Source organism: Choloepus didactylus, chromosome 1 (assembly GCF_015220235.1).
Source record: "Choloepus didactylus isolate mChoDid1 chromosome 1, mChoDid1.pri, whole genome shotgun sequence".
In the NCBI taxonomy this organism is placed as follows: domain Eukaryota; kingdom Metazoa; phylum Chordata; class Mammalia; order Pilosa; family Megalonychidae; genus Choloepus; species Choloepus didactylus.
This window is the reverse complement of record NC_051307.1, coordinates 246,964,866-246,979,203: the sequence shown is the minus strand read 5'-3', so window position 1 is coordinate 246,979,203 and position 14,338 is coordinate 246,964,866. Positions and strand designations below refer to the sequence as shown.

General features: G+C 42.3%; 1 protein-coding gene and 1 pseudogene across 3 annotated transcripts in view; one reads left to right on the top strand and one right to left on the bottom strand.

Moving 5' to 3' along the window:
• The window catches only part of EEFSEC (eukaryotic elongation factor, selenocysteine-tRNA specific), a 304,753-nt gene that overhangs the window by 100,787 nt on the left and 189,628 nt on the right, over positions 1–14,338 (top strand). The gene's annotated exons all lie outside the window — the stretch shown is intronic.
• LOC119510347 lies at positions 5,781–6,999 on the bottom strand (annotated as a pseudogene).

The window sequence follows — 14,338 nt, the reverse complement described above, 5'->3', positions numbered from 1 at the left end:
TTCCTAGCGCTGCCTTTTGTTCGCAGAATTCATCAATCCGATAAAATCGACACATTTAGATAAGTGTTGCATAAGAATTCAGACTTTGTTATTCCCAGCGGAAGTGGATATGAGACTGTAAAAAGGAAGATAAAAAATTATATCTTCTTCTTAGTGAGTTATTTGATCTCCCTGCTGTTTTATTTACTTGTCAGAAAGGGGAGAACAGGTCCTTTTGACTCCTGTTTAAAAAAACCCAATACAATGTGTCAGTACCATTTGGTACACAAATAGGACCTTCTGGGGAAGGACTGAAGCTACTTTTAAGGGGAAATTAATATTAACTATTTCGATTAATTAAATTTAAGCAAAATTCTCACTTGCATGTTTAAATCACTACTCCTATTTTACTTTATTGGTTGAAGGTCAAATTTCGGACTCTGTCACACATTCTGAGGGGCCTGGGAAGCCCCTGGTCCACTCCTTCGGGGCTCTGAGGGCTCTGGTGACAGCCACCGTGGGCTGGGTGCAGTGGGCCCGTCAGAGAACATCAGCTTTCACCCCCAAGCAGCACAGAGCTTCTCTCAGTCATTCCAAAGGCACTGATTCCTTTCCCTTCATCTCTTGTTAAGCAAATCCTTAGGAAATGCCTGGTCCGAATATGGAGACATTTTCTATCTAAACTGGGAGAAAAATGGACTGGTGAACCAGGTGAATATCAAAATCTGAAAAGTGTTTAAAATATAAAGCTTATTTTTTTTTCCCATCCAAAGTCATTTAAAGAAAACTTGGATAATACTGAAAAGTGGATGAAAGAAAGTGGAGACCACCCAAAGGTTTCTTGATTTCTTCCCTCAGAATAGCAGCTGCTGACATTTTGGTTTATTTCCTTACTGCCTTTTTACTATACATAGTACCCCCCCCACACACCCACTTTAAACATAAATGTAACCATGAGATATTTACTTTTTAATTTCTGCTTTTAATACCTTACATTTTATATGGCAGTTGCTCGTGTAATTGTCATTCTGTCACTCTGTAGTTGACCCTTTAGATTGGCTTAAGTTTTCGTCCCCTGGGGTGAACATCTCTCCCATCCTTAAACGTTGGATTTTCAGTGCTTTCGTCTGGATGTATTCCCTGGTGTGCTATGACTGGCTCAAAGAGCACCAACATTTTTAAACCTTTTGTTGTACTTTGCCAGATTATTTTCCAAAAGCCTTTTACCATTTTACACAGGTGTCAGCAGCTAACTTTGTATGTAATTTTAAAATGTATTTTGAAAATCAGCAGAGAGAAATGGTATTTTATTCCCATTTTAGTATGTAGTTGTATAATGACTGGTGAGATTGAAATTTTCCCTTAAGTTTATTAAATGGTCATTCTTTGTGTGTGTGCATTGTGCCCATATATTTCGTCTTTCTGCCTCTTGGAATCTTAATGCTTCCCTCTTGATTTTAAGGAGCGTGCTTTCTCTCTGAAGATATTGCTTTTAACCCTTTGGCTATCAGATTTGCTACAATTATGCCTTCACCATTCATTGTCAACAGTTTAACTGCTTTTTTTTTGACATGCAGAAGTTTCTCCTTTTTACGTAGTCAAATGCTTTGCTTGTTTTTATTTGTGATTTCTCTATCTCTGAAAGCATTTAAAATGACCCCTGCATAAGCGTTTATCAATATTAGCAGAAATCAAAATAGGAGATAAAAATGTACCCACAATCTTCTCAGTGCATCAAATTGAAGTGTTTCTTTCCCTCAGATTCTTGTCAGTCTTTCTCACATGTACATAATTTGAGGTAGTTGTTACAACACTCACAGCATTCCACGTTCCAGGCATTTTTGTGTGTTTTTCATTACCATCTGACAACATACTTGATGCATCCTTCTCCCAGACTCCCTCTGTGTTTCTTCGTACTTTTAAACCACCTTCTGTTTCCTTCTTTCTGTTTGGCCAAGGCCCTCTGCTAAGAGCCCAACATGGGCTGCCCTGGCCTTGCGTCCTTGTCTGGGATCAGGTCGATGCCAAATTGCAGGCAATTCGTATGCAGCTGAGCTGCCTTTTGGAAGGTGCACATTCCAGAACTATTTTTGTGGCTGACTAGCCTTGTGATCTCAGGCAACTCACTGCATCTTTCTGAGTTGCTATTTCTTCATCTGTAAAATGGGAGCTGGTGAGCACAGACACACGATATTGCCACAAGGGAGCATTTGACACAGAGCCTGGCACTTGCTGGGTGTGTCAGAATAATAGCTGTAATCTGTGGCTCACCTACTATGTGCTCCGTACTAGGCGTTTCCCACACTCAGTTCGTTGAATCAGCTGGGTCCTCGCGGTTATGCCAGGAGGTGGGTTTTTCATCCTGCTTCCTGCTTGAGAAAACTAAGGCTTAATAAATATTGGGTATTTTGAATTTGGCTGTCCCAAACCAAAGACTTAGACTCCATGTGTTTGTATGTCTTTTACACGGGTTTCTCATTCTGATACACACAGATACATACATACATGTTTGTGTGTGTGTATATATATATGTAATTTTATTTGTGATTTTTCTATTTCTGAAAGCATTTAAAATGACTCTTATATAAGCATTTTTCATTATTAACAGAAATCAAAAAAGGAGATAAAATTTACCCACAATCTTCTCGGTGTATCAAATTAAAGTGTTTCTTTCCGAGATCATTTCTGTGTGTTGACAAAAGTCTGCCTGCATGCACAGTTGTCACGTCTGGGCCCTGGCTCATGCAGTGATACATCACAGCTGTTGTGAAAGGAGTTTGGAGGAGGTGGCTGGGTGATGGGAAGGGGACGAAACACTCGAATCCGCTCCAGGTTGGCTCTAGTCGGCTGTGGGGTTGGATCCCTGGTGCTCCTAGAACCCATACACCAGTCTAGATCTGAAACCCAAGGCAGGAGGTGACTGCTGCACAGGTCTCACTGAGGTCTGCTCCCCTTTGCTTTAGCACCCAGGACACCCTGCCATGTGGCATGTTCAGGAAGTCAGCCAGGCCCGCTTCTGTCGAGCCTGGGAAAGGGCCAGGCACCCAGCCCAACACGCCTCTGTTTTGTTACAATACATTGTCCAAAAGGGTTTCGTTAAAAAATAATTGACTTTCCAAAAGCTTTATGGTTAATTGCTGGAGTTCTCAGTGCACATTTTCCCCCTCCTCAGTACCTCTGAGCCTCAGGCTCCTGGTGTGTAAACAGAGCAGACTTGCGTGTACTGCAGCTTGGCTTGTATGAGGACCCTGGCTCGCTGACTTCTGTGTCAGGAGCCCCCTGATTAGGGACCAAGAATGTTCCCATCCTCCACTCCTCTTCTCCCATGGGAGAGGTCTGGCCTGGAGTCCTGCAGAGCAGCCACTCTTTGGGCTCCTGGTGCGCTGGGCAGGTTGCTGGGCTTCTCTGCAAATCGGGTCTTCGCCCTGCTCACTGGGGTGTTGTGATCACGTGAAATGCCCCTGGCACGGTCCCCAGCCCAGGGCTGAACCCAGACATGTTGCCTGGCTTTCTTTCCTTTTGTTGTTCCCTGTGTTTCATTTCTCCTTCCCTGTCTCTTTTCCTGTTTTTTTTTTTGTTGTTGTTGTTGTTTTTTAAATTCTTTTTCCCTCCTACCTTACTTCTCAGGCCATTTTCCCTCTCCAAACTCTCTTTTCCCACTCTGGGTACTTGCCCTTCCCAAGGCAAATATCCGAGCCCTACCAGCACAGCCTGTCTGAACTGCCCCGGAAATGATTGCTGAGTGGGTCTTGGGCTGGTTGTAACCTCTCCCAATAGCGTGTGTCATCTTATCACACTGAACTTTGGAGCTGTGAGTGGCTCCTGAGATTTAGGTTGCGGCTTAGGGAGCTCCAGCTCCTCACAGTTACTTCCTCTCATCTTTTTAAAATTAAAATTTTTTTTTTAATCTTCTGATAAGACTAAATTTCTTCAGTACCCTAGTAAGAGTTTTGATTATAAGTATCCACCAATATAAACAGTACAAAACAGATTTGTAGATTTCTGGTATATTAATACAAAGTGCATGGCTGCAGACAGTACGTCCTACAGGCAAAGAAAGGTGGAAGGAGAAAAAGAAGGTGGTTGAGGTCTAGTAATAAATAAATAAATACAGAAGTAGAGATAATCCATATTGTAGTATATTCTACCACCAATACTGTAGTCAAAATGTACCAAAAAAAAAAAAAAAAAAAAAAAACCCACAAGACATTTCAAATTTAACTCAGGAGGAAGATGATAATGGCTGTGGCTCTTGTAACACACCTCAAAGGTTGTGGGAGAGCCAAACAAACTCACTGTGTAGTCTGCATTCAGTGGCATGTTGCATGTAGGAAGAAATATAGAATCTTAAGTTTAGTTAAGAACTATAAAACTATAGGGTGCCTATAAAAAAGTGGCCCACTCCTTATTGTTATTTATAGTATCCAATTTTTAAAATCCAGTTTTAAAAATAAACGCTGTCATGTTATCATTATAAGGCAGGCAAAAAATGTTCCTCCCCTCATGAAAGGTCTGAACTGGTGATATTTTTTTTCCTGAAATTTTAGAAATGAGGCAGTGAGAGTATTTTTGTTGTCGTCGTTCCAGTGAGAGGCTTTTAATAGAGATTTTAGAATTGAAGAGCTCCATGTTCGGGATTGATTTATCACCTAACATGTCAACGTTCAGAAAGCCTAGTGACTAAAAGAAGCCACACCTAAACTAACCCATTCAGCATTAACACGCACTTGTTTTCTTCTAGTAGAAGTGTACTTTAAGTATAGTGAAAAGAAAAAAAAAAAATACACCTCATAGGTTAAAACAAGCCAAACCTCCACTCTACACAGATAAAACCTTCACAAAGATCAACTGAAGTAATTGTGCAGGTTTTCAGTGAAGTCACCAAACATCATTAACAAACAGAAGTCAATTATATACGCATTAGGCCCTCTAAGAAATGTGCCTTAACAAGCATTAACCTTTATTTTGTGCCATATTGAAGACTTGCACACTTTATTTTTCAGACATTTGGTAATGCTTTGGTACTATTCATATAGGAACTCTTATCCTGAAGCCTTGTCATTTCCCCAAGAGGAGCTTTGATTCTGCTTTAGAAGATTCCTATAAATTAAAATCTTTTTCCAATATTAATATGGCAGGAGGTGAGCCAGGGTGCAACATATATAGTCAAGTTGCTTCTCTGTATATTTAGTTATTACTTTCTCTTTCAAGATATTTGAACCAGAAAACTTAGTCTATCCTGCTTAATATTTCAGTAGTACAGGTTTGAATCACCAGAACCTTGGCAAGACTTTAATATTTTAAAATTATAGCAAGTTCATGTTATTGAGTTTTGACAAATTTACTATCATGAGGGAAAACAAGTGTAGCCAGCCATCTTAAAAAATGCTCCAACCACTGCTTCTCAATATAGAAAAGACTAAAACTACGTATGGTTTATCGTACAGCAAATCCCATCTCTGTACCCTGAAATTCCCCTAATTTCATTCACAAGAAGGGGTTTTTAAAAAAGGCTTAAAGAGCCATTTACAGTAGCCTTCAGCTTTCCTGTGAAATACTCAGCATCTTAAATATTATGTACACATCTCTTTTCCTTTTAGTAAGCTAGGCACTGGCTTCAGACTTTGTAGAATTGGGGGAGGCAGGGGGAATAACCCATTCAGAACCATTATAGAAATTGCCTTTTGGCAGAATAGCAAGGATCCAAGTTAAAAATAGGAGGGTCACTTTGTTGTTTTGTTGTCTTTCCAAAATTAATTATCATTATTATTATTTTTGGTTCCCTTCTATATAAACCTCAGTCACCTCTTCTGAGTGAAGATGGGTAGAGGCTGTGGCCCTGCTCCTCTAGCTTCTCAGCAGCTACTTTCTGATTGCTACAGCAAGGCTTGAGTAGATGTGTTTCAGTGAGGACTTCCCCCAAAACAGCCTTTATAGATATATCCCACAATATATTTTCTGCCTTTTCCAGTATGTGAGATCTAAAGAGGAGAAGTCTAGTGTTCTATTAGAGCCAGAAGCCATCTCTGCATCTGAGCCACTCTTGGCTAGTTAGGCTAACAGGGAGACTGGGCTGGGGAGGCCCTTGAGGTGGCACCGTGGGCACCAGAACTGTGACGTTTAAATTCTTTCTGTGATTTACTGATCTGGTTGCTTTTTAGCCTGTCTCCAGACAGAGTTTTTACTTTCTTTGGCTTCAGTGTAGTCTTTAGACTGGGTCCTGCCCTTGCATCTCCCATATGATTCCAAGTTTCTTTTTTTTTTTTCTTTTGATCCTGCTGGCAGCTTCTTCCATCTTTTCCCAAGCAGGCCACAGGCATTGCAGATGTCTCTGAACAAGTCTCATGCAACCCAAAACAGCCCTGGAAGTCCTTTTCATAGCGTTTATTGTCAGTGAATTGAGAACTGGAGGACTCAGCCCTGCAAATCCAGCAGCCCTCTGTATTTTGGTACATCTTTGGTGTGTGAAAACCAAAGATCTTTTCTTATGGCTAGTAGTCACGATAGCATCCTCCTAGTGCAGCTGGTGGCTGAAAATAAAGGCGAAGGGAACCAGAGTGGTTCCAAGACTGGATGCTCCAGACTGTGTTGTCGTCCCCTATCCCCGACCTCAGCCCCCTCCTGGGGTGGCTCCTGTCCCTCTCATCTTTAAAGAGAAAAAAAATTTTGATTTCCTTAAAGGGCTCCCTTCCAGCCAGGCCAGGAGTAGTCTGGTGAGGATCCGTTGAACCAAGCCTGCTGTCTAGTTAGGCAGGAAAGACTAAGCAATGGAGAAAGTTACAGGAGACAATTTGCTTAGCAGGTAAAGATCAGAGCTGATGTGGCTTCCTCACAGCGGCACGTGATTAACTACGGTTCTGAGGAAGGAAAATTTGCTTCTGGCCTGGGAAGTCAGGAATTTGAACTAGTTCTAGAAGGGCAAATGATAACTAAGCAAGGGGGTCTTCAGAATACATCCCATGGGTCAGGGGCATCAGCCAGTCAGAAGGGATGCCCGTCCCGGCTTACCGACAGACCCATGCCGTACTGGTGACTAGGAACTGCTGCAGAAAAGCTCAGCACTGTGCTTTCCCATGCGCTCATATACTTGGTTTGTGAACTGGCCCTGTGATGTAGGTCATGCTGTCTTCTTTTTCACGGTGAAATGGAGGCAAAGAGAGGTGGCGCAGGTTAGGTGAGCTGTGGGGTTGAAATACACCTGGATTTCTTCCTCAGAAGGCTTGGGTAGGCAATGGAGTAAGTGGAAAGAGGCTAGTGGAGCAGTGTGATTTGACTCTGGGCAAGGGCTTGAGTTTTTTGTCTAAGGAGTTTGATGAGGTAAGTCAGTGGGGGAGAGTCGGTGGCTTCCTCCTGGGTAGTCTCTGAGTCCCTGGTCGCGTCGAGGGAGAAGGATGAGGCTTTCCAGTGGTGCATCTGGAAGGTCGCTCAGGCAGCAGGGTGACAGGGGCCTCACCAGGTTGGAACTCACTGAGACTGAAAACTGGGAAATAGACTGGAGCTGGATTCCATGAGAAGAACCAATAAAATGCAATGATTGATTAGATGTTGCAGCCAGAGATAGCTCAGAATTCTCAGACACGAGAGGCCAGGGTACTCCCGTACTATGATCAGAAATCGGGAAACTAAGGTTGGGAAACAGGTTATTGGCCAATGGTGGGAGGGACCAGAGTACTGGAAAGCAGCCCTGGCTGAGGGCATGGATTTGGGAATGAGCCTTGGTGCAGGTCTTCGGAGCTGCTGATGGAGAGGACCACAGGAGGAGAAGAAACGGGCTCTAGGGGCACATGAGAAGTGGAGAGGGGGTTCTCTTTGGTGCCCCCCTCCATTCCTCTTTGTGTCACAGAGAGTTGGGACCCTTGGTCAGTGCCTGGGCTCTTACCCCCCATTTGCTCTGGGAGTCCTTGGCTTGTTTCTCAGGTCCCCTCCATGGAGCCTGCCAGAGAAGGCACATAGTAAACATTCACTGACTTGAAAGCAAAGGAGACAGAAGTGGTGGTGCCTGAGCTCCTGGCGAGGAAACAGAAGTGGCATTCTTTGTGAAATGTGAATGGAACTAGAAGTTAGATGTTGACTGGAAGTGGCAGGAGGGTCAAGCAAAAGGGTCTTTTCCCCTAAGAGAGGAGAAACCTGGGACTGTACAGAGGTAGCGGCGACAGTCCAGAGAGGAGACTGGAGAGCTGGTGGTGGGAACTGTTTCCTAGTACGTGTGGCAGGGTCCTGTGTTCTCCAAGATGTGCCGAGGGAGACCTGGGGGCAGTGGACTCTCTCTGGGATTCCTGCCTGCAGCCACCTCTTCTTGGGCTGGGTTCTTTATCCTGCTTGGCTCCAGGGACCACAGTGGGGGAATGTGAGGGAATGGCCGAGAATCTCAAGGATGAAGCAGGCAGCACTACTCCGAGTGGGGCTCCTGGTAGGCAAGGGGAGGCTGGAGTTGTGCCTGGATGTGGCAGAAATGCATGGAGTTCCTCGAGAAGGTTAGTCTCTTAACCTTTAATTCTTCCTGATTCCATTCAGAAAAACGGTGCACGTAAACGCTCTCGTGTCTTCAACGTTTCCTTAACTTTTAAACAAGGCCTAGAAACTTCAGCAAGTAACAGTGTCTAGCTAGAATGTAATAGCCTTGTTTTGTTTCCTTTGTGTTCATTTTTATAGCTGCAGTAGAAGATTTCTGGTCCCCTGAGATTGGACTGTGGTTGGTTAATCAAAAAAGTCCCTTGAACAGAGAATCATTTTTAAAAATGGCATGTTCATAACTTAAACATAATATTTTAACTTAAAACATACCCATGCATATTTATTTAATAAAATTCAAAATACAGAGTTGTTTATAGGAGGAAATACAACATGCACGGCCATGGTGCTTCCCTTTTTATTAGCTCCACGCTATTGGCAGTTGGTCCCGGCTTGCTGCTCAGTATGATGGAACACGCATCTGGGGCATCCTGGCTGCATGAGCCGTTTTGTGTTGTGAATTTGGGTCCATCTCCTTTTCTTCATGCTTTTTTTGTTTTTTGTTTTTTTTGAGTCATGGGTGATTCTGCGTCATCTATAATTTCCATTTTCCACATAGTTACTTAACCAGTCAATTCCACATAATCTATATGCTACCTTTAATCCATCTGGTCTCAGTTCAGTAAAATAAGCTACATTTTGTATTTTCTTCTTGATCAGAACTGGTCCCTTTAAAAGCTCTAGGATTGGTTGATTTGCCAACAACCAAAATGTGCATTTTGCAAGTTCCGGTAGTATCCCCATAGGCAGCTACTCTTACACATTTTTGCTTTTTTCCTATCCTAGTGTGACCTGCTTCCCTGTTTGGATGATTGTTTCTTTTTGTAGCATCTTATAAAAGGTAAAATCAGCTTCATCAGTGTTGCAGAAGTGATCTCCAGTTACGTTTTCCAGACAAAACCCCAATAAATGACTTTAATTCTGTTGTACATTTTCAAGCAGCAAGTTGATTGGCTGATTTCTCTTTGCCGTGGTACTCAAGGCAGGGATTCCCCGACTTCGTTCCATCTGTCACTTGCAGTAAAACTTTCTGCCCAGCCCATCTTTTTTTCCAGTGCGAGCCCTCTGGTGGGAGTTCTGAGTTGTCTTTTATCTATCGGCCATGCCCGAATGCATTGTCTCAGTTTCCACATTCGGTTTCTCTAAAATGAAAGCAAGATTTGCAAAGCTGTTTGAGTGTAGACTTTGTCTTAAGTCTTTATAACTGCTCCTTAAGTCTTTTATGGTTTTCTTATCCACACCTCATATAACACTAGTTTTTTAAAAGACAGTTGCCTTGATCACTTCTTCCCAAAGCATCCAAGTTAATTTTCATCAAAAGCTGTTTCCACACTGTTGTTTCATGATACTAAATTAAATCAAATTATGTTATTACAACTGGCACTACCAAGTTTAGGGCATAACCGAGTTGTCTTTGCTCAGCGTAAGAGCCAGCTGACGGAGGCAGAGGCGCAGGAATGTACTAGACTGTAGAACGTCACTGGCAGGCCTTCTGCATTGCCCGCAGTAGGCGTTCAGTGCATCTCCTGGGCAGTGGAGATTATCAACTAAGGCACAGCCAGGAAGTGGCAGTTGATGAGAGAGCTTCTCCTGTACCTTTAATTTATGGCATATAAGACTGGCTTTCCATTTAGACAGCGATTTATAATTGCAGTTTTAATGACATGTATTTAAGTCGGAAAGTGAATTATTTTAGACAGAAAAAAATTGAGAAAATAATAGTTCAGGTGGTACACAGATGTGACAAAATTTATGAAGAGGGTATGCGATTGGCTTGAAATGGGGCAGTGGGGGGTTGGTGGGCGGAAGCAGAGCTCCCAGTCCAGGAGTAGGTAGGTGGGCAGCACTGAGCTCCGTCTTCTCCTTGTGTGTTTTGGAAGACCAGTGGTGAGTAGAGTAGATGTCTTCCCTGGCCAGGGGATGGTGCTTGGTCATCCCTGAGGATTCCAGCTCAGGGTTCTGGGAAGCAGAGAGGAGAACCGTAGGGTCCTCCCTTCCGCCATTTCCTTCCACGTGACACTTCAGCAGTTACCATCTCACTACAGTGAGAGCTAGATGTAAAATCATGTAGCACCTGCCAAGTACAGAGTTGATGCTCAGTTAGTGCTTGCTGAACAAATGAATGGTCCCGAAAATAGGAATGGTGACGATTGTTCCTCCTGCCTCAGAGGGTTGTTGTAAGGATGCAGTAACTGTATGCCTGTACTTTGAAAGTGAGAGCAAATCACAATAACATCAGGCACTATATTTGTAGCTATCATTATCTTCCTTTTGTTGGTTTATGAACTAAAATTGTGAGAGAGCAAGGGTTTTGTTAATCTGAGCAGAGGACTAACGTGTGCTGTGTTCCCTGATCTTTGAAGAGCATCTTCTTGCCACATTTTCCTACAAATTTGAGGAGACACACCCCACCCCTGCCACCCTCTAACCCAGGCTGGTGGAATGTGGTTCTCATAATATTCTCAAGATGGGAGGTAAACAAGGACTTGACTTTTTAATCTCAACCCCACTGCTCATTAGGTGTGTGACCTCAAGTGAGCTACTGTACCTGGCCAAGCTTCAAGAGCCTCAAAGAGGAGGGGGCTTATGATGCCTACCTACAGGCTTGTGATGAGGAGATGAGGAGTGGAAAGCCCCTGGCACTGTTGCTGGGCCTGTGGGTGCTTCATAAGTGGTCCTGTCTCTTCCTCTTACTCCTATTGTACCAGCCACTGGACTATGTGCAAAGACACACTCGAGTCAACGCGCAGGGTCTGGGGGAAGTAGGGGTAGCACTTACTGGAGGAAGCAGAGTCCAGAACTGGGTAAATGGCTGAAAACACAGTTGGTAAATAAACTGATGGCAGTGGTTCAACGTTATATGGCTTAGTAAGGACATACAAATTAAGATGAGGTATTTGTTTAAAAACAATGAAAGAGATTACCTGGATTTGGTGTCTGGGCAGTGAAAATGCATCTCAAATGTCCACCATGGTAGTGCAAAAGGTTGCAAACCTTTCAATGTATGCTTTTTCTTTTTAATTGAGATAGAATCTATGTACCCTAAAATTTAACCTTTTAAAGCTGTACAGCCATCATCACTATCCAATTCCAGAACTTTTTTGATCACCCAAACAGAAACTCTGCATCCATTAAGCAGTAACTCCCCATTCTCCCTCCCCCTACTCCAGCCCCTGGTAACCCCTAATCTACTTTCTGTTCTTTGAATCTTCCATTCCTTTTTATACCTGAATAATATTCCGATGTGTAGTATATTACATTTTTAATCCATTCAGCAGTTGATAGACATTTGGGTTGTTTCTTCTTTTTGGCTGTTATGAATAATGCTGCTGTGACTATTCATTTACAAGTTTTTATGTGAAAACAGGTTTTCAGTTCTCTTGGAAATATACCTAGGAGGGGAATTGCTGGGTCATATGATAACTCTTTTTTTGACTTGTTGAGGAACTGCGAAACTGTTTTCCACAGTGGCTGTACAATTTTATATTCCTGCCAGAATGTAGTAAAGTGCAAATTTCTTTACTTCCCTGTGACTGGTCTTTATTGTCTTTTTGATTATAGCCATCTGAGGGGGTATGAAGTGGTATTTCATTGTAGTTTTGATTTGCATTTCCCTAATGACTAATGATATTGAGCATCTTTTTTTGTTGTTGTTGTTGTCTTTGTTTTTTTTTGTTTTTTTTTCTCATTTTTTTTATTGAAATTTTTTTTTATTGAGATATATTCACATACCACGCAGTCATACAAAACAAATCGTACTTTCGATTGTTTACAGTACCATTACATAGTTGTACATTCATCACCTAAATCAATCCCTGACACCTTCATTAGCACACACACAAAAATAACAAGTATAATAATTAGAGTGAAAAAGAGCAATTGAAGTAAAAAAGAACATTGGGTACCTTTGTCTGTTTGTTTCCTTCCCCTATTTTTCTACTCATCCATCCATAAACTAGACAAAGTGGAGTGTGGTCCTTATGGCTTTCCCAATCCCATTGACACCCCTCATAAACTACATTTTTATACAACTGTCTTCGAGATTCATGGGTTCTGGGTTGTAGTTTGATAGTTTCAGGTATCCACCACCAGCTACCCCAATTCTTTAGAACCTAAAAAGGGTTGTCTAAAGTGTGCGTAAGAGTGCCCACCAGAGTGACCTCTCGGCTCGTTTTGGAATCTCTCTGCCACTGAAGCTTATTTCATTTCCTTTCACATCCCCCTTTTGGTCAAGAAGATGTTCTCCGTCCCACGATGCCGGGTCTACATTCCTCCCCGGGAGTCATATTCCACGTTGCCAGGGTGATTCACTCCCCTGGGTGTCTGATCCCACGTAGGGGGGAGGCAGTGATTTCACCTTTCAAGTTGGCTTAGCCAGAGAGAGAGGGCCACATCTGAGCAACAAAGAGGCATTCAGGTGGAGACTCTTAGGCACAAATATAGGGAGGCCTAGCCTCTCCTTTGCAGCAACTGTCTTCCCAAGGGTAAAACTTATGGTAGAGGGCTCAACCCATCAAACAACCAGTCCCCTATGTCTGTGGTCATGTTAGCAACCATCAAGGTGGGGTAGGCGAATACCCCTGCATTCTCCACAGGCTCCTCAAGGGGGCACTACATCATTTTTTTCCCTTGTTTTTCTTTCTTTCTTTTTTTTTTTTTTAACTTTCCCTTCTTTTTTAAATCAACTGTATGAAAAAAAAGTTAAAAAGAAAACAAACATACAATAAAAGAACATTTCAAAGAGACCATAACAAGGGAGTAAGAAAAAGACAACTAACCTAAGATAACTGCTTAACTTCCAACATGTTCCTACTTTACCCCAAGAAAGTTACATAATATAGCAACCTTTCTGTGAACTTGTTCCTACTATATCCATCAGAAATTAACAGACCATAGTCATTTCTGGGCATCCCCCGAACGTTAAATAGCTTATCTGTTCTTCTTGGAATATTGTTCCCCCTTCCTTAATTGCTCTCTACTGCTAGTTCCCCTACATTCTACATTATAAACCATTTGTTTTACATTTTTCAAAGTTCACATTAGTGGTAGCATATAATATTTCTCTTTTTGTGCCTGGCTTATTTCACTCAGCATTATGTCTTCAAGGTTCATCCATGTTGTCATATGTTTCACGAGATCGTTCCTTCTTACTGCCGCGTAGTATTCCATCGTGTGTATATACCACATTTTATTTATCCACTCATCTGTTGAAGGACATTTGGGTTGTTTCCATCTCTTGGCAATTGTGAATAATGCTGCTATGAACACTGGCGTGCAGATATCTGTTCGTGTCACTGCTTTCCGATCTTCCGGGTATATACCGAGAAGTGCAATCGCTGGATCGAATGGTAACTCTATATCTAGTTTTCTAAGGAACTGCCAGACTGACTTCCAGAGTGGCTGAACCATTATACAGTCCCACCAACAATGAATAAGAGTTCCAATTTCTCCACATCCCCTCCAGCATTTGTAGTTTCCTGTTTGATTAATGGCAGCCACTCTAATCGGTGTTAGATGGTATCTCATTGTGGTTTTAATTTGCATCTCTCTAATAGCTAGTGAAGCTGAACATTTTTTCATGTGTTTCTTGGCCATTTGTATTTCCTCTTCAGAGAACTGTCTTTTCATATCTTTTGCCCATTTTATAATTGGGCTGTCTGTACTATTGTCATTGACTTGTAGGATTTCTTTGTATATGCAAGATATCAGTCTTTTGTCAGATACATGGTTTCCAAAAATTTTTTCCCATTGAGTTGGCTGCCTCTTTACCTTTTTGAGAAATTCCTTTGAGGTGCAGAAACTTCTAAGCTTGAGGAGTTCCCATTTATCTATTTTCTCTTTTGTTGCT